Source organism: Aegilops tauschii, chromosome 5, assembly GCF_002575655.3.
Source record: "Aegilops tauschii subsp. strangulata cultivar AL8/78 chromosome 5, Aet v6.0, whole genome shotgun sequence".
Lineage (NCBI taxonomy): Eukaryota > Viridiplantae > Streptophyta > Magnoliopsida > Poales > Poaceae > Aegilops > Aegilops tauschii.
Window position 1 is genome coordinate 271,750,865 of NC_053039.3, and position 26,765 is coordinate 271,777,629.

At 43.9% G+C, this 26,765-nt stretch overlaps 1 long non-coding RNA gene across 1 annotated transcript; it reads right to left on the reverse strand.

Annotated features, from left to right (window-relative positions):
* Positions 1-24,656: 24,656 nt before the first annotated feature.
* On the reverse strand, positions 24,657-25,980 carry LOC109775142 (uncharacterized). Its single transcript, XR_012183659.1, has 3 exons — positions 25,858-25,980; positions 25,708-25,761; positions 24,657-25,121 (listed from the first exon to the last, which is right to left on the reverse strand). It is a non-coding gene; the product is annotated as an uncharacterized lncRNA (long non-coding RNA).
* Positions 25,981-26,765: the final 785 nt, after the last annotated feature.

The window sequence follows — 26,765 nt, forward strand, 5'->3', positions numbered from 1 at the left end:
CAAGATTCGAGAAGTGGTATATCTCTAATTTCTACTCTTACTAGCAAGATGCCCGTGCGTTTCACAGAACATGAAGATCTTGTGGGAGAAAAGGATGAACGAGGAAAGGCCTTATCTGCAAATTCTGAGAGGAGTGCGGGTAAATTGTCATAGTTTCCTTCCTATCCGTTAGATATAGATCGGACGTCCTATGTTGCAGGATGGCACGCACCACATCATCACCGACTATGCTTTTTATAAGAGTAGAGATAAAAAACAGAGTTGGTGATGATCGTGTGCCTGCCATCCTGCAATATAGGCCGTCCGATTTATATCTGACGGATAGGAAGGAAACTATGGCAATTTTGCAAAAAGATACCCACACCCCTCTCCACATTTGCAAATAAGGCCTTCCCTCCTTCATCCTTTTCTCCCACAAGATAAACTACTCATACAAATGCATCTTGATGTTCCCTACAACGCATGGGCATCTTGCTAGTTGTTGCAAAAAGCCCATGTGTGTGTGTGTGTTGTGTGTGTGTGAGAAAGAGGGAGAGAGGAGGAGGATGGAGTGCATGTGTGGCAAAGACATAAAGAGTGTGTGTGCGAGAGGTATCAGCTTAAAATGAGGCGATAGTGTGTGTGTGCACGATCGGGAGGGCGTGCCTCAAGAAGGGACAAAAAATCTACATAGATACAAGGAGCGCGATAGAGACATGTACGCAATAGTGGAAGCACGAGTGTGCGGGTGTATAAACCTATCTGGAGGCTAGTCGATCAATGTTTGTGAGAGAAATACGAGTCGGGGGTGAAAAAGCGAGAGTTTTGTGTGTGTGTGTGTGAGAGAGAGACGGTAGTCGGGAAGGGGAGTGGAAGCAGGAGTTGTGTGTGTGTGAGAGAGATAGGGGGAGTTTGTGTGATCGGTAAACAAATGAATAATGTCAGTTTTATAACTGGGATGGAGACAGAAAGGAGACTGCAACAAATGTTGTGTCTGCGGGAGAGAGTAATTTTAGTGGTATGAGTCATATCTAGAGAGATATAGGATGTGTGAGAGAACCCCATAGTGAGAAAGACAAATTGAAAGACGAGTGAGATTGTGTGTGTGGCGGTGAAAAAGAAAGCTTAGGTACCTAATGATACCAGAGAACGGTAGAGACGTGAGAGATAATCAAAACTGTGTAATGTATAATGATAGAGAGAGTGTGACACTTCTCAAGGGATGCGTCGAGAGACCATGTTTGCGAAAATAGGAGAAACATGAACTGAGTGTGCGGGTGAGCTGGAGAAAAGAGAGTGACAACTACATGAAGGAGCATGCGAGAGAGATGGGCATGAAAGGAGTCAACATAAAAGGGATTCAAATATTTAAATTCGAGATGATGATACATGTAATTCATACTCGAACCAAAATTGATCTATGAAACATGCATACTCATATGAAATCACGCACATCTATGTTATTTAATATGTAGATATTACTGATCCATACATTTTAGTAGAACATAATTTGGTTTTAATTTTTTGAATTCAACCTTATGATTTTGAGATCATTGTATTTGTAAATCATATTATATATATAAAGGAGCAGAATTCTTTGTTGTGCTTTTGAAAGTATATATAAAAAAATGATGTATATAGAATTTTATTCCAATCGAAAATGGATCCTGCCCGAACAAAAATAGAATACAAACTGGATTCGAATTGAGTTTGCACGGTAAACGTGCACTCTTGCTCTGCAAAAATTTGAACGAAGCGGGGAAAGTCACAGTAACTGCCCAAAAGAAAAATCTGCAAGATGGAAATTACCGCCTATCCCTGACACGCAAAGCCTATCGGCTCGATTTCTATAGGTTTCGATAGGGGTAGGTTTGTAATTTCACTCAAACGTGACATAACCGCCTCTCACCCGGATTCATACACGGTGGGCGCCAAAACACAGTGTCTCCTCGGCCGAAATTGACTCCCTCCCCGATTCAAACACGGTGGGCGCCAAAACAAACTCTCATCGGCAAATATTTGGTGTATGCGAGATTACCGTCCTATCCCCAACCGACTAATATTGCTGTCATGTAGGAAATTTTAAACGGGGGCTAAGTTTGTAAATTTCCTCGCATTTGAGACAAGCGAGCCCTGAAGACATGGTCCCCCCTTCCTCTCTCCCTCCATTTCCCCTTTCGTACTCCGTGGGCGCCAAAACACCCTCTCCACCCCAGCCTCCTTCGTCCGCCACCCCATCCACCGCCGTCCTCCTCCACCATGCCGGAGCTGATACCCCGATACCATCGTCCATTACAAGAGATCGACCTCTCCCATCCATGGCTTCGGACCGGGATCCTTGCATCCCGTCCTCTCGCTCCATCCCCACCGTCGTCCACCTTGCCGGCGCCGCTCCTACGACCGTCTCGTCCACCATGCCCCGCCGCCACTGTCTACCCTCCTAGATCTGCTTCCACACCGCCGACAGCCATCGCTACCGTAGCAGCATCAAATTCTCAGCAGATGCATACACGGCACTACACCTGAGGCGGTACTCTTTCGTATCTGCTCAACTTATTTATCGCAGCAAGAAAATAGATCGCCACTGCTTTACTCTGATTTCTTGTCCATCACTTACTTGTTAGTTGAAAGCAAACATTGGTTGCGAAGTTGCCTTTGTCCGGTTTACACCTTCAGATCCGCCATGGCACGCTCAACACTATACTCGCAATGCTTATGGCTTTCCCTTTTATATTCCACACTAGTTAACTGACAGTAGACTAAATTTAAAAATTGGGTCAGTCGATTTTTGAGAGCTCGCTGGAGTTCGCCGGTGTGAAGGAAGGGGCTCGGGTGGGGACAGTGGTTGTGGGGGGCGGTGGTGGGGCCTCGCCGAACGAAGAAAACTCAACGCGGGTGGGGGAGGGGGTGGGGGGTGGGGGTGGCGGAGGAACATAGGCGGTGGGGGCGGTTCAGGGGAGGTTGGGGGGGGGGGGGTCGGGGCCGGTGGTTCGGCCGGCGGCCCGTGCGGTGTTCTGTCACGCGACTTGCATGCAGACATGCCTTTATATTTAGTACCATCATCGTAGCTGCTTAGCACTGCTCCTGAATCCATCAAGCTAAACAACGTGCCACTCATAATTCCAAACTTGTTGCTCAAATACGAGTCTGATATGATGCTGATATTACTAAAACAGATAACGTTTAATTGGTCAGCTAATGTTCCTACTTTACTTTCGAAAAGCACATGCACCACATATAGAGAGACAGCAGGGAGTTGCATTCTTAATGCGCTCTGGTTCATCATGTGTGAGCACTACGCAACGAACATTTTATTATCCAAAATCTGCTTGCTCTTCTTTAGCATGTTCCTCTTCCGTTCTTCTTTAATAAGCACTCTCTCTGTTCCTAAATACAAGTCTTCGTATAGATTCCACCATGGACTACATATGGAGCAAAATGAGTGAATCTACACTCTAAAATGTATCTGTATACATCTGTATCTGATCCATAGTGGAAATCCCTACAAAGACTTATATTTTGGAACGGAGGGAGTATGATAGTAGTACAGTATGTTCCTTGTGGTGAAGATGACCAGGGGCATTTGCAGTGTAGAGGTCTATATGGTCGGTTGTGATGGACACTTTGAACTCTTCGGGCCACTTTGATTCGTAGGATTTTGTAAACATAGGAATAGGAATTGTAGTGGCCTGCCCACTTGAATCCTATAAGATTAGCAAGGAAATGCGTGGAGTTGTGTCGCCTTTGAGAGTTACACTGATATTAACAGTACCGCACCTTCAGTTGAAGAGAGCTTGTATACGAAGCCTTTCTAGCCGGGCAATACTAGCACATATATTCTAGCAAGTTCCACTTTGCTGATTTTACTCCTGATACTTAGGGTTTTCCCATTATATCTACACTACGATCTGCGTAGGTGCTTTGTGTCCTACTAGCAGTTGTTCACCCTTTAAAGCCAAATAACACACCAATCATACGTCCAAAGCTTACTTCTTCAAATACGAATTGTGATATGATACTGATATTAGTTAACAGACACACATTTAATTGGTCAGGTAATGCTCCCACTTGATTTTCCAAATGCACGTGGCCACATATAGAGAGACGACATGGAATTGCATTTCTTTGGGTGTTGTGATTCATCATGAGTGGGCAACCAACATTGTATGCAATGAAGCGAAACCTCAAGAATATGGTTCCTCTTCTGTTCTTTAACATGTTCCTCTTTTGTTATTCTGTATTTAGTACGTACAGTATGTTCCTTGTCAGGAAGGGGAGCAGGGACATCTGCAGCCAACAGCTGATAGAGCTGGCCTGTACGTGATCGATAGGATTTCAATTAGTAGCGGCAATACAACACCGTATTTTCCAGCCAGTTCCACTTTCCCAATTTATATATCGTGGTTATGGTGTACCCCTTTTATGTACACTATGATCTGCCTAGTTGCAGTGTGCTCTTGTTATCATGGTTTGGCAATAAACTCTCTATACAGTATATTATGAACCTATCATCTGCCAACTATCCTTGCTTCTGGAGCCTATTTTTTTGTGTACTTGTGCCAGATTATATTAATGCACGCACCATATTACAGCACACATGAGCTCTCTCATCAGAATCCAGTGATAACACACAAGGGTTTACAGGGGCGCCCCTATATTAGAATATCCTCTGCATTACAAAGATAATCTCACTACTATTTATGTTTTCATGCTTCTTAGATATTATACGTAATCACAGTGAATATCAGAATCCGCGCATGAGAAGAATATTGTGGAACACTGCAACGACTTACAAAATTGGCACCAAGGCATTGAGTGCCATTCTGGATGCAATGAAACTCATACGCTCCCCACCTGTAGTTTCTTGTTCAGAATACGATCCTAATGACTATTCTAACCTCGAGGAGTCAAAGGCAGATAGCCTGTCCTGTTCACCCATCAAGGTGCCTGTTCTAATTTGGCAAGGTTTTATTGATTTCGCGTATCTTGCATAAGTTGTCTTGCATTTCTTCTACTTTGTTGCACCGCCATCTGCTTAGTTTACTCATCATATATGTCAAGATGCCATGCTCATCCATTATCAATACATATTCCATCTGTCATCATACCATGTTTTTCCACTCAAATGTTGTTCTTGTGCATCAGACATCAAAAAGTAAGAGGGTGATTGCCGAACCTAAAGGAGCACCAGCAAAGTCCTTGAAAAACGTGGTGGTGCCGGAGAAATCAGACAACACCCCACTTATATTGGCTCTACAACCAGTGACGCAAAACGTAGGACCGACTACAGCAGACTGTACCCATACTTCACTAGCCACACCACATAGGACCTGCTGTGACGCCCGGAAAATTATGCTACAGTAAACCTACGCTAATGATGCCACGTCACCTCTGTTAGTGTTGATAAATTCACGTTAGTTCAAAACCGGATCAAAATTCAAATTCAAAATATGGCAAACAACAAAAGTTTTCAAAAATTAGAACTAAAATGTTCGGGTTGTTTCAAATAAATCGTAAGCAATTATGGTGGAGAAACCAAGCTTTTATAAAATGCTTAAATGAACTATAAGGATTTAAACAGTAGCAAAACCATTAATTAAATGCCTATTATAACAAATAAAATGCCAAACTAAGTTATTTGGGGACTAGACTTTTTGTGGCTATAGACTGAGTTGAAATACTAATTTAGATGCTAAGTGTATTTTTAATAAAACTAAAATAAAAGGTAACTAGAAATAAAACAGTAATAGAAAAATTAAGAAAAACAAAATGACAAAAATAAAAGAAAAATAAATAAAAAAAAGAAAAAAGAAAAACAAAGCCCCCTGCTGGGCCGTGGCCCAACTAACCACCAGACCAGGCCCAACCAGCCAACCCCCACGCCCCCATTAACCCCCCGAAACCCTAACCCCCACCCCCACTCATTCCACTCTCCCCCACTCACGCCCCCACTCTCCCTCTCCCCCGATCCAATCGGGATCGGGCTCGCCGCCGCCCGCCGTTGCCCAGGGAACCCCATCGCCAGCCGGCGCAAGCCCCTCTCGGACTCCTCCGCACCCCTCCTCTCCCTCGAGCGGCATCGCCTGAAGCCGCGGCCTCGCCTTGTCACTGACCCCGTCGCCCCCGACGCCCGTCGCCACCGCCACGACGCCGCCGTGCGCCGCCGCCTCACCCTTGTCCGACGCCACCCGGATCGCCGCCTCACCGAAGGCCACGACGCCAGAGCTCCCTCGCCGGCCTGCTTCCTCCCCCCCCAACCGGACTGCCTCCTCTTCGCCGCCTCGTCTCCGACTTCCCCCTCGACCCCCACTGCCCCGTGCCCTGCAACCCCTCGTGAGGCCCCCTCCTTCTCCTCTGTCTTGCTCCGCCGCCCGCCGGCGCCCTCTGCGGCTGCCGCTGCCACCCCACGGCCGTCACGCTCGTCGCCGCCCCTGGCCTCACTGTCCCGCGGCGCCCGTTGTCGCCTGCGCGTCCGGTCGCCGTGCCTCGCCGTCCGCCCCGCTCTGTCGCCCCCTTGCCGCGCTGCTCCGGCTGCCGCCGTGGCCGGCGGCCCCTTGTTGGCCTCGGGCCTCCAAGCGGGCGCACGTTCCGCCCGCGCCCGTAACCGCACCCCTAGTGCCCGTCAAGGCCCCTGGGGCCTATGACAAACGGGGCCCACTGCCCAGAACATTTTTATAAAAAAAGGAATTGAAAAAATATAATAACAATAATAAAAATATTAATTAATTAAAGAATTAATTAACTTAATTAATCATAATTAGAATAACCTAATCACTAGTTAACTTAATTAAACCCTGTTTAGCCTAATCTGTCAATGACACGGGGGCCCCACCCCCTGTTGACCAGTCAAACATTGACTGGTCAACTGGGTCCCCCTGGCCCACATGTCAGCCCGTGTGTAAACTGCTGTGTACACAGGGCTGGGTACATTTAGCAATTTCTCTTTTATTTTCGAATTAAAATAAATCCTGGAAATTTAGAAAATCATTTAAACTTATAAAAATCATGTAAAATAATCCGTAACTCGGATGAAAATACTTTGTACATGAAAGTTGCTCAGAACGATGAGACGAATCCGAATACGCAACCTGTTCGCCAGCCACGCGCCCCTAACATAGCGAACCTGCAACATTTCACCTCTTGTTCATCTGTCCGAAAACGCGAAACACCAGGGATATTTTCCCGGATGTTTCCCCTTTCGCCGGTATCACCTATCCCTATGTTAGGTCACCCCTAGCACAACGTATCACCGCGTCTTGCTTTGTGTTACATTTGATTGCTTTGTTATTTATTGTGTTCCCCCTCCGTTACTTCTTTCCGGTAGACTTCGAGACCGCTGCCGATGTTCGTGTGTTCGACTACATCGAAGACGACCCCTCCTACTTGCCAGAGCAACCAGGCAAGCCCCCCCTTGATCACCAGATATCGCCTATTCTTCTCTATACTGCTTGCATTAGAGTAGTGTAGCATGTTACTGCTTTTCATTAATCATATCCTGATGCATAGCCTGTCCTTGCTACTACTGTTGTTACCTTTACCTGCTATCCTACTGCTTAGTATAGGATGCTAGTGTTCCATCAGTGGCCCTACACTCTTGTCCGTCTGCCATGCTATACTACTGGGCCGTGATCGCTTCGGGAGGTGATCACGGGTATATACTATATACTTTATATACATGACACATGTGGTGACTAAAGTCGGGTCGGCTCGTTGAGTACCCGCAAGTGATTCTGGTGAGGGGGCTGAAAGGACAGGTGGCTCCATCCCGGTAGAGGTGGGCCTGGGTTCCTGACGGCCCCCGACCTTTTACTTTGTGGCGGAGCGACAGGGCAGGTTGAGACCACCTAGGAGAGAGGTGGGCCTGGCCCTGGTCGGCGTTCGCGGATATTAACACGCTTAACGAGATCTTGGTATTTGATGTGAGTCTGGCCATTTGGTCTATATGCACTAACCAATTACGTGGGAACAGTTATGGGCACTCGACGTCGTGGTATCAGCCGAAGCTCTTCTTGACGTCAGCGACGGAGCGGCGCGCGCCGGATTGGACTGGAATGCCTGCTAGGCTAGGTCTGCTTCCGGCCGCGTACGCAACGTGCAAGTGTGCAATGGGCGATGGGCCCAGACCCCTGCGCGCATAGGATTTAGACCGGCATGTTGACCTCTCTGTTGAGCCTAGGTGGGGCTGCGACGTGTTGATCTTCCGCGGCCGGGCATGACCCAGAAAAGCGTGTCCGGCCAAATGGGATCGAGCGTGTTGGGTTATGTGGTGCACCCCTGCAGGGAAGTTTATCTATCCGAATAGCCGTGTCCCTCGGTAAAAGGACGACCCGGAGTTGTACCTTGACCTTATGACAACTAGAACCGGATACTTAATAAAATACACCCTTCCAAGTGCCAGATACAACCCGGTGATCGCTCTCTAACAGGGCGACGAGGAGGGGATCGCCGGGTAGGATTATGCTATGCGATGCTACTTGGAGGACTTCAATCTACTCTCTTCTACATGCTACAAGATGGAGGTGGCCAGAAGCGTAGTCTTCGACGGGATTAGCTATCCCCCTCTTATTCTGGCATTCTGCAGTTCAGTCCACCGATATGGTCCTTTACACATATACCCATGCATATGTAGTGTAGCTCCTTTCTTGCGAGTACTTTGGATGAGTACTCACGGTTGCTTTTCTCCCTCTTTTCCCCTTTCTATACCTGGTTGTCGCAACTAGATGCTGGAGTCCAGGAGCTAGAGATCCCGAGGATGATTCTACATGGAGTTCGGCTTCGAGGAGTAGTTAGGAGGTCCCAGGCAGGAGGCCTTGCCTTTTGTGCTAGCCTTCTTAAGGCAAACTTGTTTAACTTATGTCTGTACTCAGATATTGTTGCTTCCGCTGACTCGTCTATGATCGAGCAATTGTATTCGAGCCCTCGAGGCCCCTGGCTTGTATTATGATGCTTGTATGACTTATTTATGTTTTAGAGTTGTGTTGTGATATCTTCCTGTGAGTCCCTGATCTTGATCGTACACGTTTGCGTGCATGATTAGTGTACGGTCAAATCGGGGGCATCACACCTGCACTCCAGCAAAAGGTATGCCGATTTCAGTTGCCATAGCGCCAGCCGTACCACAGGAAAATCCCACTCCAGGAAAAAGTACAGCAAGTCCACCGGACGAAGACCTATCCCAACTGCAGAGACGACCAATTCATGCAGATTGGAACCCAATTCCAGTTATTCCCAGTTTAAAAGACAATGCTTTCAATGTTGTTAGGGACAACGTGCATATATTCCCATCATGGGAAGATTATAGTGAAGACAAACACCATTTTCACATCTTCCAGTCCCACTTACGTGTAAGTGCTATTATTCATGGTGATTATTTTCCTGTTTTCTGCTGATTGAACACATCAATGATTTGCATTACATTGTTGTAAGTAGGCGAGGGTCAATCTGGATAGTCATGACGAGCAAAGCTTGCTTGCGCTTTTTCAAGGAAGCATTGCAGCAGTATCGGTGTTACCTGAGGAAATCACACTTTGATGGCAAGTCTATAAAATTTCCGGTGAAGTCAGCTGTGCTAAATTTAGAAGACATTGAATGGAAAAACATTGTTATGCACTGTCTATGATATCACATGACAATTTGAACTTCTACTTTTCCGCATGTGCCTTACGAATCTCTTTTGCAGGAAATCTGCTCGAAGAAGAATTCCGGTTTGAAAAGGACGACAGGATATCGCAAATATGCTGCCCACTACTTTGTTAGTACCCGTTGTCCTGTATCACTGTACTTGCATTCATACCCGGTTCATTATTTGATAGCAGTATGCATGATAGCTTGCTTATCAATTGTTCACTCGAAATTATCTGATCTGTATGAATGGTTACATTAGTGTAGAATATATCCAATGCCAATGAATTTTTTTTAGCTCTGCATTGTTCTTGTAAGTACCTGCTGTCCTTTAGCAGTGTACTTATATCGACAACTAGTTGTTCATGTACCATCACTCTGCAGCTTATTTTCCTTTGCCCTCCATTTTCTACACATCAGATCTATATTTACTCTTACCATAAGGTTGGAAAACACCGATGGTAGTGAAGAAGTTTAGCTCTGCATTGCTCTTTGCACCTCTTGCCTGTATCGCTGTACTTACATTTATAGCTACTTGGTTATGTAGCATCACTCTTCATCTTATCTTAAATATTCTCCATTTTTTCTTATATTATCACATCTATATTTACTCTTAACAAAATGTAGAACAAGGGCAATGCTTATGAAGAAGATTCTATGGTAAAATTCTTGAATTGCCCCCCATCAGCATGGACAAGAGCTTTATATAGCCTGTCTTCACCAATGATGTAAGTTTGTCCTTCTCAAGCCTTGAAACTTTGTTGTGTATATTTGTTTAGGCATGACTTCAACAGCTGTTTATTTTTGGTGTTTGCATCAAATTGCATGTTTAAAGTTTATTATGTAGTTCGTAAACAAAAGTTTGTCCTTCTCAATTTAAGTTTTCAATTGTACAACCAAGTTCCTTCTTCATACCATGTAAATTAAACTATACAGAGCAAGTGATCTTCTTTTGCACTGCATGTATGCTTCTGTTCTTGTTCTGTAATCCAGTGGTGTGGTGAACCTACCCACTATAGCACAATGTCATATTCTGCAATGTCTTACTATGAACAATGTCATACCATTCTACTATTATTTAAACCGTCTCTTTATTTGCCAATTTGAAATGGGATAAATTGACAGCACACTAACCATTGATACTTATGAGTTATTGATCTGTAATCCAGTGGTGTCGTGAAGCTGCCAACTCCTTCACAATGTCATTTCCTGCCATGTCTTAACCTGAACAATACCATATTGTGTTAATACTATTTTAAACTGTGTCACTTTATTCGTCAGTATGAAATGTGATGAATTGTCAGCACTGATACTTATATGTGCAAAACCTGTCATCTGTCTCCTTGTTTATCTTTCAGAGTAAGGAGGATATTAGTGTTAAACAAGCGGAGTCTCATCATCTTGCTCAACTGCTTGCGCTGCAGCTCCCTAGCAGGGCTAAGCTTTCTTGAACTCTATTGAAGTGCTGTCGGTTTTGTATATTATTTTGTCGGCGTGTTTATTTGCACTAGTGGCGATCTTTGATGCCCAGTGTATGTAATCTGCTGTCTGCTTGTGCTTTATTATCATAGTGGCGAACTTTGATGCCCAGTGGATGTAATATGCCGTAATTTCTTTATGGTATAGTCTAGGTTTTTTCTTATTCATGATGCTGTAGTTATTTTACTGTATATATATCCCATCTTCACAGTAAACCGCCCAAACCGTAAAATTACGGTACATAATCAGGCCGTCATGCAAATCACTATGTATGATCCGCATCATGGGCCCAGTCATCTTGGTCCGTTAACAGGCCTAAATGTAAACTGGCCCACTAGTAGATTCGGGCCTTTAATAGGCCGAGTAAATCGCCAGACCTATTTTTGCAAGAAAACTCAATGGGCTTTTAGGAGGCTGAAAAGTAGGTTGGGCCTGAAACATGCCGAACAGCTCACGGGCTGACAGCAGGCCAAAATAGACCCCCGACCCATGATTGTCCCAATCACATCACGGGCCGTTAACAGGCCAAAATTGTCTCGGTCCTTGTTTGGCCCAATCAGATTATCGGCTGTGAGCAGGCCGGATGCAAACTGGGCCTTAGTTAGGCCCAAATATATGACGGGCTTTTAACATGCCGAAATGTTAAACGGGCCTTGAACATGCCGAAACTAATATTAGACCAAATTACTAAATGGGCCTTTAGCAAGTGGGCCCAAAAGCATATCGTCCAGTTGATGGGCCGAATCTGATACAAGCCATGATTTAGCCCAAAGCCTCTTAAAGGGCCGGATATGATCTGGGCCGTAATTTGGCCCAGAACATGGTAGGATTTTAATGGGCCAGATCTCATATGGGCCTTTATTAGGCCCGGAACGTGGCAGGCTGTTAATGGACCGGATCAAATATGGGCCGGCATTTGGCCCTAAACATGGCAGCCTGTTAACGGGCCGGCCCACTAGTGTCCTCAAAATCTTGTGGGCCTTTAGCTGGGTCGGCCCATTATGGTCGGTGAAATCTCGTGGGCCTTTAGCTAGGCCGGCCCATTATGGTCCGCAAAATCCTGTGGGCCTTTAGTTGGGCCGGCCCATTTAATCTTTATGGGCCACTTTTGGGCCGGTCCACGTGTCAACATATCATAGGCGCATCTCGCCCATTGGATGAGTGACACCTGTGCCAACGTAGAGCTGACACGTGGTTCCGCCGGCCAATGAGAATTTTACACGTGGAAAATCGGCATTGGTCGTGGCTGTTAGCGGGTTATCGGATCCAAAAACGGACCCGATAGCTTAACGGCGACCCGTTACGGTGGATGCCACGTGTCGGTCACCCATGACGAAAGCACTTCCATGACGCGGCATTTATCATTATGGAAGTGAACACTTCTGTGATGATAATTTCGGTAATATCATGGAACACTTCTACGACAACACAGGTATGACTATCTTGATTCTGTCATAAAATCGTCATGGATGTACATGCATGATAGAAAATGTGACCTACTATGACAAACACGTATAATCACGAAAGTGTATTTTTTTTGTAGTGACCTCCTAGCCAATAAAAAAAGGGGACGCGTGGCGGCACGTAATTGGTAAGTATAACGCCCACGGTTTCAATAATAGTTGTGTTTCTGATTTGTAACATGACAACACTTGTTCCAAAATGAGTGTGCGCCTTCGCAAATTGGACAGAAAAATTACCACAGCATGTTGGTGCCGTGTCATGACACCATTCCAAGTTTCATGATTTTCAGGCGTGTTTTGGATTTACAGGAATTAAAAAACCAAGTTTCTCAATCTTTCCGGCCGAGCCACGACGCCCAGATGTTTGAATTTCATTCCCATTTCTTGCATGGGATCTAGAAATTCACCCAAGGACACACATGTGATTTTTCAACCAACTTTGGTGCACCGGAGCATGTGTTTGTAGTTCAAATTTGAATTATGCACATTAAATGCCCAGAAATTCAATTAATGTATAAAAAAGGCCAAACGAACCTGGAAGAATTCCAAATTTTAGCACGATACTTCTATTTGGTCTAATCTGCCTGTGTAAAAAAATTAAGGCGGGAGAAGGCAGTGTACGTATGTCGTTTCGCACACGGAGGTGACACGTTCCCTCTCGGAACAACGAGCCTTCTTGAGAGAAGCTCCGGTTTGCAAGAAGCTTATATGAAAGCTTGTCCCAATTCGGCCAAAAAAATTACCGCAGCATGTTGGTGCCATGTCATGACACCATGCCAAGTTTCATGATTTTCAGGCATCTTTTATATTTACATGAATTAAAAAACCAAGCTTCTCAATCTTTCCGGTCGAGCCACGATGCCCAGATGTTTGAATTTCATTCCCATTTCTTGCATGGGACCTAAAAATTCACCCAAGGACACATATTTGATTTTTCAACCAACTTTGGTGCACTGGAGCAGGTGCTTGTAGTTCAAATTTGAATTATGCACATTAAATGCCTAGAAATTCAATTAATGTATAAAAAGACCAAACAAACACAGAATAATTCCAAAATTTAGCACAATACTTCTATTTGGTCTAATCTTCCTGTGTAAAAAAATTAAGGCGGGAGAAGGCAGTGTACGTATGTTGTTTCGCACACAGAGGTGACACGTTCCCTCTCAGAACCACGAGCCTTCTTGAGAGAAGCTCCGGTTTGCAAGAAGCTTATACCAAAGCTTGTCCCAATTCGGCCAAAAAAATTACCGCAGCATGTTGGTGCCATGTCATGACACCATGCCAAGTTTCATGATTTTCACGCGTGTTTTGGATTTACATGAATTAAAAAACTATGTTTCTCAATCTTTCTGGCCGAGCCACGACACCCAGATGTTTGAATTTCATTCCCATTTCTTGCATGGGACCTAGAAATTCACCCAAGGACACACATGTGATTTTTGAACCAACTTTGGTGCACTGGAGCTGTTGGGGAACGCAGTAATTTCAAAAAAATTCCTACGCACACGCAAGATCCATCTAGGTGATGCATAGCAACGAGTGGGAGAGTGTATCCATGTACCCTCGTAGACCGAAAGCGGAAGCGTTTTATCAACGCAGTTGATGTAGTCATACATCTTCACGATCCGATCGATCCTAGCGCCGAACGTACAACACCTCCGTGTTCAGCATACGTTCAGCTCGATGACGTCCCTCGTACTCTTGATCCAGTTGAGGCCGAGGGAGAGTTCCGTCAGCACGACAGCGTGGCGATGGTGATGATGAAGTTACCGGTGCAGGGTTTCGCCTTAGGACTACGACGATATGACCGAGATGCGTAACTATGGAGGGGGGCACCGCACACGGCTAAGAGATTGTCTGTTGCGCCTTTGGGGTGTCCCCTGCCCACGTATATAAAGGAGGGAGGAGGAGGAGGCTGGCCCTAGAGGGGGCGCGCCAAGTGTGGGGAGTCCAACTAGGACTCCCACGTCCTAGTAGGATTCCCCATTTCCTTTTCGGAGTAGGAGAGAAGAAAGAGGGAAAGAGAGAGGGAGTAGGAATGGGCAAGGGGGGGCGCCGCCACCTTTCCCCCAGTCCAATTCAGACCCATGGGGGGACGCGCGCCTCCTTCCCTTTGGCCTGCCTCCTCTATTCCCGTATGGCCCAATAAGGCCCAATACTTCTCCTGGCGAATTCCCGTAACTCTCCGGTACTCCAAAAAATACCCGAATCACTCAAAACCTTTCCGATGTCCGAATATAGCCTTCCAATATATCGATCTTGACCTCTAGACCATTTCGAGACTCCTCGTCATGTCCCCAATCTCATCCGGGACTCCGAACAAACTTCGGTCATCAAATCACATAACTCATAATACAAATCATCGTCGAACGTTAAGCGTGCGGACCCTACGGGTTCGAGAACTATGTAGACATGACCGAGACACATCTCCGGTCAATAACCAATAGCAGAACCTGGATGCTCATATTGGCTCCTACATATTCCACAAAGATCTTTATCGGTCAAACCGCATAACAACATACGTTGTTCCCTTTGTCATCGGTATGTTACTTGCCCGAGATTCGATCGTCGGTATCCTCATACCTAGTTCAATCTTGTTATCGGCAAGTCTCTTTACTTGTTCCATAATGCATCATCCCGCAACTAACTCATTAGTCACAATGCTTGCAAGGCTTATAGTGATGTGCATTACCGAGAGGGCCTAGAGATACCTCTCCGATACACGGAGTGACAAATCCTAATCTCGATCTATGCCAACTCAACAAACACCATCGGAGACACCTATAGAGCATCTTTATAATCACCTAGTTACGTTGTGACGTTTGATAGCACACAAGGTGTTCCTCCGGTATTGGGAGTTGCATAATCTCATAGTCTGAGGAACATGTATAAGTCATGAAGAAAGCAGTAGCAATGAAACTGTAACGATCATAATACTACGCTAGCGAATGGGTCTTGTCCATCACATCATTCTCCTATTGATGTGATCCCGTTCATCAAATGACGACACATGTCTATGAATGGAAACACAACCATCTTTGATAAACGAGCTAGTCAAGTAGAGGCATACTAGGGACACTTTGTCTTGTCTATGTATTCATACATGTACTAAGTTTTCGGTTAATACAATTCTAGCATGAATAATAAACATTTATCATGAAATAAGGAAATAAATAATAACTTTATTATTGCCTCTAGGGCATATTTCTTCAGGAGCATGTGCTTGTAGTTCAAATTTGAATTATGCACATTAAATGCCCAGAAATTCAATTAATGTATAAAAAAGGCCAAATGAACCCGGAATAATTCCAAAATTTAGCACGATACTTCTATTTGGTCTAATCTGCCTGTGTAACAAAATTAAGGCGGGAGAAGGTAGTGTACATATGTTATTTCGCACACGGAGGTGACACGTTCCCTCTCGGAACCACAAGCCTTCTTGAGAGAAGCTCCGGTTGCAAGAAGCTTATACCAAAGCTTGTCCCAATTCGGCCAAAAAAATTACCGCAGCATGTTGGTGCCATGTCATGACACCATGCCAAGTTTCATGATTTTCAGGCATGTTTTGGATTTACATGAATTAAAAAACCAAGTTTCTCATTCTTTCCGGCCGAGCCATGACACCCAGATGTTTGAATTTCATTCCCATTTCTTGCATGGGACCTAGAAATTCACCCAAGGACACACATGTGATTTTTCAACCAACTTTGGTGCACTGGACCATGTGCTTGTAGTTCAAATTTGAATTATGCACATGAAATGACCAAAAATTCAATTAATGTATAAGAAAGTCCAAACGAACCCGAAATAATTCCAAATTTTAACACGTCACTCCTATAGTTCTATGTTGCCTCTTTAAAAAAACAAGGGGGGGAGGCAGCGTATGTCATTTCGAACACAAAGGTGACACGTACCACCTCGGGAACCACGAGTCTTCTTGAGAGAAGCTCCGGTTTGCAAGAAGCTTATAGCAAAAACTTGTCCAAATGCGGCCAATTTTTTCACCACAGCATGTTGGTGCCATGAAATGACACCATGCCAAGTTTCAATGTTCCCGGCGAGCCACGACGCCCAGATGTTTGAATTTCATTCCCATTTCTTGCATGGGACCTATAAATTCACCCAAAGACACACATGTGATATTTCAACAAACTTTGGTGCACTGGAGCATGTGCTTGTAGTTCAAATTTGAATTATGCACATTAAATGCTGAGAAACTCAATTAATGCATAAACATGCCAAACGAACCCGGAATAATTCCAAATTTAAACACGACACTCATGTAGTTGCATGATCACTGTAAATAAATGTTCTAGCAATCAAACACCATCCTTTCCCTCCATAACACCATTTTGTCTTTCAAAACATAATGAAAAAATCAGGTATACCACAAACAGTTTACTAGAAAAAAATCGTGTGGGATGCGATATAAAATATCTTGGCGCACCGTCTTGTTTGGCTTACGTAGGGAGCTTCGTCGTCTACAGTCCACGCCCCCGCTTGAACCACACTTGAGCGCCAGTTTCTCGCGGCACCGAGTGAATTTTTTTGCCACCACGGAAATATCTATCTCCCCACCCCTCCCTCCCACCAAAAGCCACATTTCCACTGTTCCTCCTTGATTTCCAAGTTCAAACCTTCACTACTGCTTACTGGCAGCTCAGCCTCCTCACCGGCAACCCTTCTTCTTGCAGCGCCGCCTCCTCGCCGGCTACCCTTCTTCTTGCAGCGCTGCCTCCTTACCGGCGACCCTTCTTCTTGCTGCGCGGCCTCCTCGCCGCCGACCCTTCTTCTTGCTGCACGGCCTCATCGATATGGTCAGGTAATCCACACCCCACCCACACGATCCTCCTCCATTCCCGTCCCACATGCCCCGACCGACGATGCGACACCCTCCGCCAAAATCACTGTCCCCTCCTCCAATTAAGCGCCGCCCATAGCCATTTTGCATGCAGTATAATGTGGAGCTCCGTAGCATGCGGCCGCACACGCGCACGAGGTCGCTGTGGGTGTCATGCGTGCCGACCGCCAGGTCTTGGAGGAGCACCTCGTCTTCGAGGCCACCGTCAACACCGCCATGCGGTTGTCTACTTTAAAATACAGTTCATGTTGTTTTCTCGAGGCCACCGCCAGTCGCTTCTAGTGATTTGTCCTCTGTAATGTTAATATGCAATCTGATGTTCAGTTAACAGTTTGGTCCTCTGAAATGTAATGTTCAGTTAACACTTTGGTCCTCTAAAATGTAATGTTCAATCAACAGTTTGGTCCAACAATTGCTACATTTTGTAGTACTGTTCTCAACCATTCTTTGTTTTGTTAACTGTCTTATCTTCTAGTACATGTTTCTATTCTGCAATGTCGTGCTCAGTTAACTATTTGGATCATTTGGTCTGCTGTCCATTTAACTGTTTGGTTCAGTTCTGCAATTTGATTTTCATTTGCTATGGGTACAATTTTGTATTGTTATGCATGTGAAATAAATCGAATTTGGCTGTACTCAATACATATTCTACTGATAGTATGGCAACTCTCAGTTAACCTGATCAAGATCTTCCTTACGTGTGTTGTAGGGAAACAATGGGAGACACTGTGGTTTACCATCGAGGTTTGTTCAAGCATGGTCCTTTGGCTAATAGCACATTATTGTGTAGCTTGGGCCTTTTCATATCATAAGCATAATCACTCTCATCATTAACAATATGTATAGCACCAATAGTATAGCAATTATCATCATCACAAATGAGTAATAGGAGCAACATCATTTGGGAGGGATACCTTTTCACCTTTGCTTCTCCGTCTTTTCTTTTTCTTCTTCACATCATGTGTGGGTTTAACCCTCTTTGTTGAGCTCCTTATTAATGAGATTGGTTGAATAGAAGGCTCCTCCTCGTTACCTGATTCATCATAAGAAATAATAGGAGGATATTGGGAAGCCTCTTCCCTTTCATTAGTATTCTCTTCATCCTCTATTGGTTTTCTTTTCTTTATGTAATTGTCAATATAAGGATTTTCAATGCAATTCACCGCACAATACATAAAAATTCCTTCTAGATCAAAATCAAGAAATCTATCAAGATTAAATTTTGGAATACCCTCAGTTATACGTTTCATTTCTTCATACCCCAAAAGAAGACTAAGCAGTTTTATGATGCTCAAGGGTAATCAAGTTATCACAATTTTTGGACACGATTTGATCATGAAACAAATAGCATTGGAGCTTTAAATGACCATGTTCATTGCAAAGTTCACAAGGATGGCGATAAATATTGAATCTTTCAGCACAATCATCTAGCCTTTCTTGCAACCATTTTGTTTCTAAATACTTATGCCTCTTGCAAAATCTATCTTCCCTATTTGGTGTGTACTTGCAAAATCTATGCACTCCAAAAAAATTGACATGCTTATAGGAGACATTTTCATCATGACTAGTGCAATCATCATTAGTACCATGGATATTCAAAGAGTTCATACTAACAACATTGCAATCATGATCATCATTCAAAGATTTACTGCCAAACATTTTATAGACTTCTTCTTCTAGAACTTGAGCACAATTTTCCTTTCCATCATTCTCATGAAAGATATAAAAAAGATGAAGCGTATGAGGCAAACTCAATTCCATTTTTTGTAGTTTTCTTTTATAAACTAAACTAGTGATAAAACAAGAAACTATAAGATTCCATTGCAAGATCTAAAGATATACCTTCAAGCACTCACGTCCCCGGCAACGGCGCCAGAAAAGAGCTTGATGTCTACTACGCAACCTTCTTCTTGTAGACGTTGTTGGGCCTCCAAGTGCAGAGGTTTGTAGGACAGTAGCAAATTTCCCTCAAGTGGATGACCTAAGGTTTATCAATCCGTGGGAGGCGTAGGATGAACATGGTCTCTCTCAAGCAACCCTGCAACCAAATAACAAAGAGTCTCTTGTGTCCCCAACACACCCAATTCAATGGTAAATTGTATAGGTGCACTAGTTCGGCGAAGAGATGGTGATACAAGTGCAATATGGACGGTAGATAAAGGTTTTTGTAATCTGAAATATAAAAACAGCAAGGTAACTAATGATAAAAGTGAGCGAAAACGGTATTGCGATGTTAGGAAACAAGGCCTAGGGTACATACTTTCACTAGTGCAAGTTCTCTCAACAATAATAACATAATTGGATCATATAACTATCCCTCAACATGCAACAAAGAGTCACTCCAAAGTCACTAATAGCGGAGAACAAACGAAGAGATTATTGAAGGGTACGAAACCACCTCAAAGTTATTCTTTCGGATCGATCTATTCAAGAGTTTGTACTAGAATAACAGCTTAAGACACATATTAACCAAAACCCTAATGTCACCTAGATACTCCAATGTCACCACAAGTATCCGTGGGTATGATTATACGATATGCATCACACAATCTCAGATTCATCTATTCAAACCGACATAAAGTACTTCAAAGAGTGCCCCAAAGTTTCTACCAGAGAGTCAAGACGAAAACATGTGCCAACCCCTATGCATAAGTTCATGAAACTCTCAAGTTGATCACCAAAACATACATCAAGTGGATCACGTGATATCCCATTGTCACCACAGATAAGCACATGCAAGACATACATCAAGTGTTCTCAAATCCTTAAAGACTCAATCCGATAAGATAACTTCAAAGGGAAAACTCAATCCATTACAAGAGAGTAGAGGGGGAGAAACATCATAAGATCCTACTATAATAGCAAAGCTTGCGATACATCAAGATCGTATCACCTCAAGAAAACGAGAGAGAGAGAGAGATCGAACACATAGCTACTAGTACATACCCTCAACCCCGAGGGCGTACTACTCCCTCCTCATCATGGAGAGCGTCGGGATGATGAAGATGGCCCTGGAGAGGGATCCCCCCTCCGCCAGGGTGCCGAAACGGGTCTAGATTGGTTTTCGGTGGCTACAGAGGCTTGTGGCGGCAGAACTCCCAATCTATTGTGTTCCCCGATGTTTTTAGGGTATATGGACATATATAGGCGAAAGAAGTCAGTCAGGGGAGCCACGAGGGGCCCACGAGTGTGGGGGGCGTGCCCAGGGGGGTAGTGCGCGCCTCCGTGCCTCGTGGCTTCCTTGAAGCTTCCCTGACGTCTACTCCAAGTCTCCTGGATTGCTTCCGTTCCAAAAATATCTCCCCCGAAGGTTTCATTCCGTTTGGACTCCATTTGATATTCCTTTTCTTCGAAACACTGAAATAGGCAAGACAACAACAATTTGGGTTGGGCCTCCGGTTAATAGGTTAGTCCCAAAAATAATATAAAAGTGTTTAGTAAAGCCCATAAACATCCAAAACAGATAATATAATAGCATGAATACTTTATAAATTATAGATACGTTGGAGACGTATCAATGGCCATGAGAATAAATGCGGGGCCGAGCGGCCTGGATTCTCGGCACGTCTGCATGACAGTTTTTGCAGCGGGTAACTGCATCGTGGTGCTGAGCCCGGCGCAACTGCATGCATGATGGCATCACGAATGTACGGGATCGTGCGCCGGCCCCAAACGCTGGCAGTGCGCGCGTAGGGACATGGGACCAGAGTGCGCTTGATGGGAAGCGAGCAAAGCGCCCCGCGGCCGCCTGAACCGCGAGCAACCACACGCATAGAGCAGTTGAACACGCATGCTATGGTCTACAAGCCGGCCGATAGTTGCGAGCCAGCGGCATGATGTGAAACTACGTCGCTTTCCACAACACACGGTGGTCGAATAATTGTTCATGACACTGTGTAGAGAGCGCCCGTGTGCTACTACCTTCGTCCTGGTTTATTAATCCCCTTTATATTCCGTGCCAAATTTTGACCTTAAATTTAACTAACAAAATTTTAATGCATGTAATAAAAAATAATATAATTGGAAACTATGTTTAAATACGAATCCAACGATATAATCTTTGGTGAGATGCATTCAAATTTTATTAGTTAAATCTCTAGTCAAAAATTGGCACAAAAATACAAAGAGGACTTATAAACCAGGATAGAGGTAGTATAGGTAATTAAATCACAAACATTTTTTTATTAACCGTATGTGTACGTATCATTCCGTTCTCCTCTCGCAGGTTGATACCGTAGAGAATGATAAGGTTATTGCATTAGTTTATAGTAACTTATCTCATTAGTTCTTGTTGAGTTTTCTGTGGATGAAGTTTTTAAGATTTAGGGAACCGGGATATAAAAGGAATTAAGGAGACACAAAAGCTCAAGCTTGGGGATGCCCAAGGCATCCCAAGATAATATTCCAAGAAGTCTCAAGCATCTCTGCTTGGGGATGCCCTGGTAGGCATCCCACCTTTCTTCATCAACAATTATCGGTTAGCCTCGGTTGAGCCTAAGTTTTTTCTTCTTCACATGATGTGTGCTATTATTGGAATGTCATTTTATTTTGTTTTGCTTGCTATTTTAATAAAATACTTAGATCTGAAGGTTTTTAAATAAGAGAGAGTCCTCAAATAGCTACACATTTACTTAACTACTCGCTTGATCTGCACTTATATCTTTTTGGAGTATTTTGTCATTTACTCTTATGCTTCACTTATATTATTTTGAGAGTTGATAATAGCGATGAAAATTTGCACAAGCTATGGAATTGGTCCCAAAGTGATGGATATTCAAAAAGGATATAATAAAAACTTTCATGTAGATCATTGCATATGATAAGTTTGATTCCATGCAATAGTTTTGTGATATGAAGATAGTAATATGTGATCCATGTTGTTGAGTAATTATGCTTTAGTAAGAATATTGGTGTTAAGGTTTGTGATTCCCTATCCAAGCACGGAAGTCAATAGTTATGCAATGAAATTACACCCTACTTGTGGTGCATTATTCGGTGTTAGTTATGCTTAATACTCGTTTATGTGAATTTTCGTTTCTTGGTTGGTTGCTTCTCAATCTTTTTGCTAGCCTCCACTTGTACTAAGTAGAAATACTACTTGTGCATCCAAAATCTTTAAACCAAGTTTTGCCATATGAGTCCACCATACCTACCTATATGCGGTATTTCCGTGCCATGCTAAGTAAATTTGTATGTGCCAACTGTAATTTTCAAAATGAATTTCATTTTTGTGTGCCCATACCGCTCATGAAGCGGCTTCGGGTGGCCAATACTTCTATGCTAGATGTGTTATTCTCAAGATGAGTGTTTATTCACTTGTTATTGCACAAGAGTATGGCGGTAATAGGGATACCCAGTCCCAAAATGAAAAAGAAATTTACTTTATGTTGTCAAATAATAAATTCCTTGGAAAGTGTTGGTATGGACGGTACCCGTGGATACGGCTAGGTGTGGACTATGAAAGTATGGTGGAAAAAGGAATAAACTTTATTTTGTGTTTGGGAACTGCCTATGATATATCTAGCATCTAAAGTGTTGGGAATTACTAGGTCATTTTCGTTGACGGGAAAAGCATGCCTCTTAAAAAAATTATCTCTTAATTTAAGCTTTGAGCTATGGCACCTCTACAAATCTCTGCTTCCCTCTGTGAAGGGCCTATCTATTTACTGTATGCAATTTTTATTTGAGTCGCCATCTTCTCTTATAAAGCACCAACTAGGGAGCACTATGATCATACTTGTGCATTGGATGTAGCTAATATTCGAGTGTGTTTCATGAATGGATCAATGATTGAGTATGATGGGCTAGGAATAATTTTATTTAGTGTTTATATTTTGCAAGACATGGTTGCTTGTTGATATGCTTGAGTATTGATGTCTTCATGTCAAATTATAGACTATTGCTTTGAATCATTCAAGTCCAAATGTCCATGCTGCAAAAGAAAAGATTATATCACTAGTGGAAAAAACCCTAGCTATGGCGTGGCAAATAGTGCCTTGCTAGCGTAGACACCCAACACGACCAATATGGCGCCATTGTTAAGAAATAGTGGTGGCATTGGTTGACATGTCAGCAGTATCGTACATCGTGCTGGCATGTAACTAGTCCAGCGCCAGCACTAAGTTCATCATAACTCTGGCGTCCCTACTTGTCAAACGCCAGCAAATGCTTTTTTTGGTTTTTTTGCTCGTCAATGCTGCTACTTACTTAATAGATACTACTGAACACAATATACTCATCAGGTACATACTTAATAGATAGTTATTACAAAAGAGGCTCATGAACTCAACAAGTTGGTATTAATTTAACTTCACAAAAGTTGCTCACTCAAGTACTCTAGTTACTCGATCATCATTAACTAATTAGATGAACTAGCTAGATACTTAAAAACTAATCTTCATCAAGGAGTATGCCCAGCTGGAGAAGCTTCTTTCTATCCCCCTCTCCTTCTCTTCTGAAATGATCCATGTCCATCTTCAGGTCAATCCTCTCAGCCCTGAGGTATCTCCTCTCCTCCTTCAGTTTATCCCGATCTTCGACCAGGTTATCCCTCTCGTCCCTAAGCGATTAGTCTCCTGAATGAGTCAAAATCTGTCCTTGCGTAGCTCTTTAATCTCCCCCTTTAGATCGTCATTTTCCCTTTGTAAGCTCTCGATGACATACTCATAAGTGTCTAAGAATTCATTGTTGGTGTTAGGGGGATGAACCCCTGGCAGGCAACGGAACCCGGATCCTTTTCAAAAACAACGGAGGCCAGCCAAGCTCACGCATGGCCGGGTCACTCGACCCGGCCAAGCCCCTCGACCCGGCCGAATTCCTCAACCTGGCCCCGACGGCCGGCGCAAGGCAGCCGAACCCGGCGCACCAAGACTTCTCCAAAAAGCGAGCTCCCATTTGGCGTGTTCCCCAACCCGGCCACAGGTCAGCTCCCGTCCCATCTAGGCCGTACGATGGGACGAGTCTTCATTCAGAGATGAGCAAGGCAACAGTGCCCCTCCCATGCCTCTGGTCAGCCGGGGCGTGGCAACAGTGCCTCACCTACCCGCTGACCAGCGCTGGCGTGGCTATAGTCCACTCGTCGTCACTGCCGACACCAGCAAGCGGCGACCTTACGGAGCGCCACTGTAGCAGATTCAACCCGGCCACTCCCTGACATCGACAAGACAGCCAACAGTGCCCCTACATCGGCGGGTCCCACGTCTAGAGAACCCGGCGAGCCCTGACACCCGGCGGGTCCCAGCACTGGCTTCCCGGACGATGACAACCCGGCCCCACGGCCTTGTAACATTACCATTGTATCCCTGGGGGGTTGGTCTATAAAACCCCCAGGAGCCCTCATGCATACGGACAAGCAACACACACACGCGAGCACAGAGAGACTGATTAGTAGAACACACCCACACCCAAGGAGAGGGAGCAGCTTAAGCCTTGGCCCGCTTTCCTTCTTCTTCCATACAGCTCTAGGAGCAACTCTGTACTGTTACATATAAACCACACTCGGCAGGACTAGGGGTGTTATCTCTCCGGAGAGCCCCAAACCTGGGTATGTCTTGCGTCCCGCGCTAGCTCATGCCGACCTCGCCTCTGGAGCCCACCAGTGCCCTCAAGCCTCCTCCTCTCTTTAGCCATCCCTTGGCATCTGCCGTGCACCCACCACGACAGTTGGCCATGTCCGCATCGCACACTGACTCGTTGTTGCCTCCAGAATTGGCCATGACCTACAAACACAAGGCATATACGATCAAGATAATATGTATAGAACTAATTAAACTGGACAGCATGTATAGAACTAATGGATTGTGACTAATTAATTGCCACACTATTTTATCACACCTAACTCGGAGCATTACTTTCGAGTGGAAATTTTCTTTGGACACTCAACTATTTTTCCACACCGAACTTGGAGCATTACTTACCAGTGGAAATTTCTTTGGACACTCAACTATTTTGCCACACCTAACTTGGAGCATTACTTACGAGTGGAAATTTTCTTTGGTGAGTACAGAGCAGATTTTCCCCAAAGATATTTATGGATTACAAACAACAACTCAAACACTTTGTTTCAGAATTTAGATGCTTCCAAAGATGATGACTTAAAAAATATATATACCTTAATTTGATTGACAGATTGCACTTCCAGTTTCTATAGCTAGTGCTAACTGAGGATGCAAAAATATATCTACCTTAATTCTAGACAACTACAGCACATTGTCACCGCCTAGCAGTGATGAACCCCAGCGATGCAAATATTTTTTTTACAATGGCAGTGACCCACAACAAAAGAGGGAGGGATGATATGCTCACCTGGGTTGGAGCCAAGGGTTGCCTACAGTCTACTCCATCGCTGTCGCCGAAACCCTAGCAGATGAGAGAGGGAGGCTTAGATGCGAAACACACGTCTAATTAAAAAACCCAAATGGACCAGATGAGAGAGTGGGAGGCTCAGATGTGTACCTCAGGACTGGATAACGACGGCAATCTCCGGGATCGGCCGGAATCGAAGCGGCGGCGACGAGCGGCGAGAGAGGGAGAGAAAGGGGAACGGAAAAGAGAGAGGGAGTGGCAGGGCAGAGAGAGGGAGTGGATCAAGGGGGTCGTTGCCCTCGTTGGTTTTGACCCCCACGGCATCCTAATCCTATTTGGGCTAGCCCAATAAGGAAAAAGGTCACCACCTAAGAAATGTCATTACTTCCATTTATAAATAATAGAAATTTAATAAAAGTATACTATAATAAACTATAAAAATATCACCACATAAAAAATAAAAAAAATTGGAAGTGTTAAACCACATATTTGAAGGCTCAAAACTATATATTTCAAGTCTTAAACTAAAAAGGAAAAAAGCAATTTAAAGTCTCAAAGTACATATTTAAAAAATGCCATTATTTCCATTTTAAAATAATAGAAATTTAATAAAAGTAATCTATAATATACTATAAAAAATATCACCACATAAAAAACTAAAAAGGAAAAACATTGGAAGTGTCAAACTACATATTTGAAGCCTTTAAACTACATATTTGAAGCCTTAAAACTACATATTTCAAGTCTTAAACTAAAAAGGAAAAAAAAATAAAGTCTGAAAGTACATATTTTAAAAATGTCATTATTTCTATTTAAAATAATAGAACTGTAATAAAAGTAAACTATAATATACTATAAAAATAATATACCAAAAAAATATAAGAATGTTGGCATTGACAAAATAACAACACTAGCGTGGGAACCAACAGTACGCCACAACTAAGTATAATAGTGCTGGCGTCCAATCCTATTCCACGACAGGCCTATATTATGCCTGGTACAAATTGTTGACCCCATATACTTCTCACGCTACCCTCTTTTCCAATGCCACCACTATA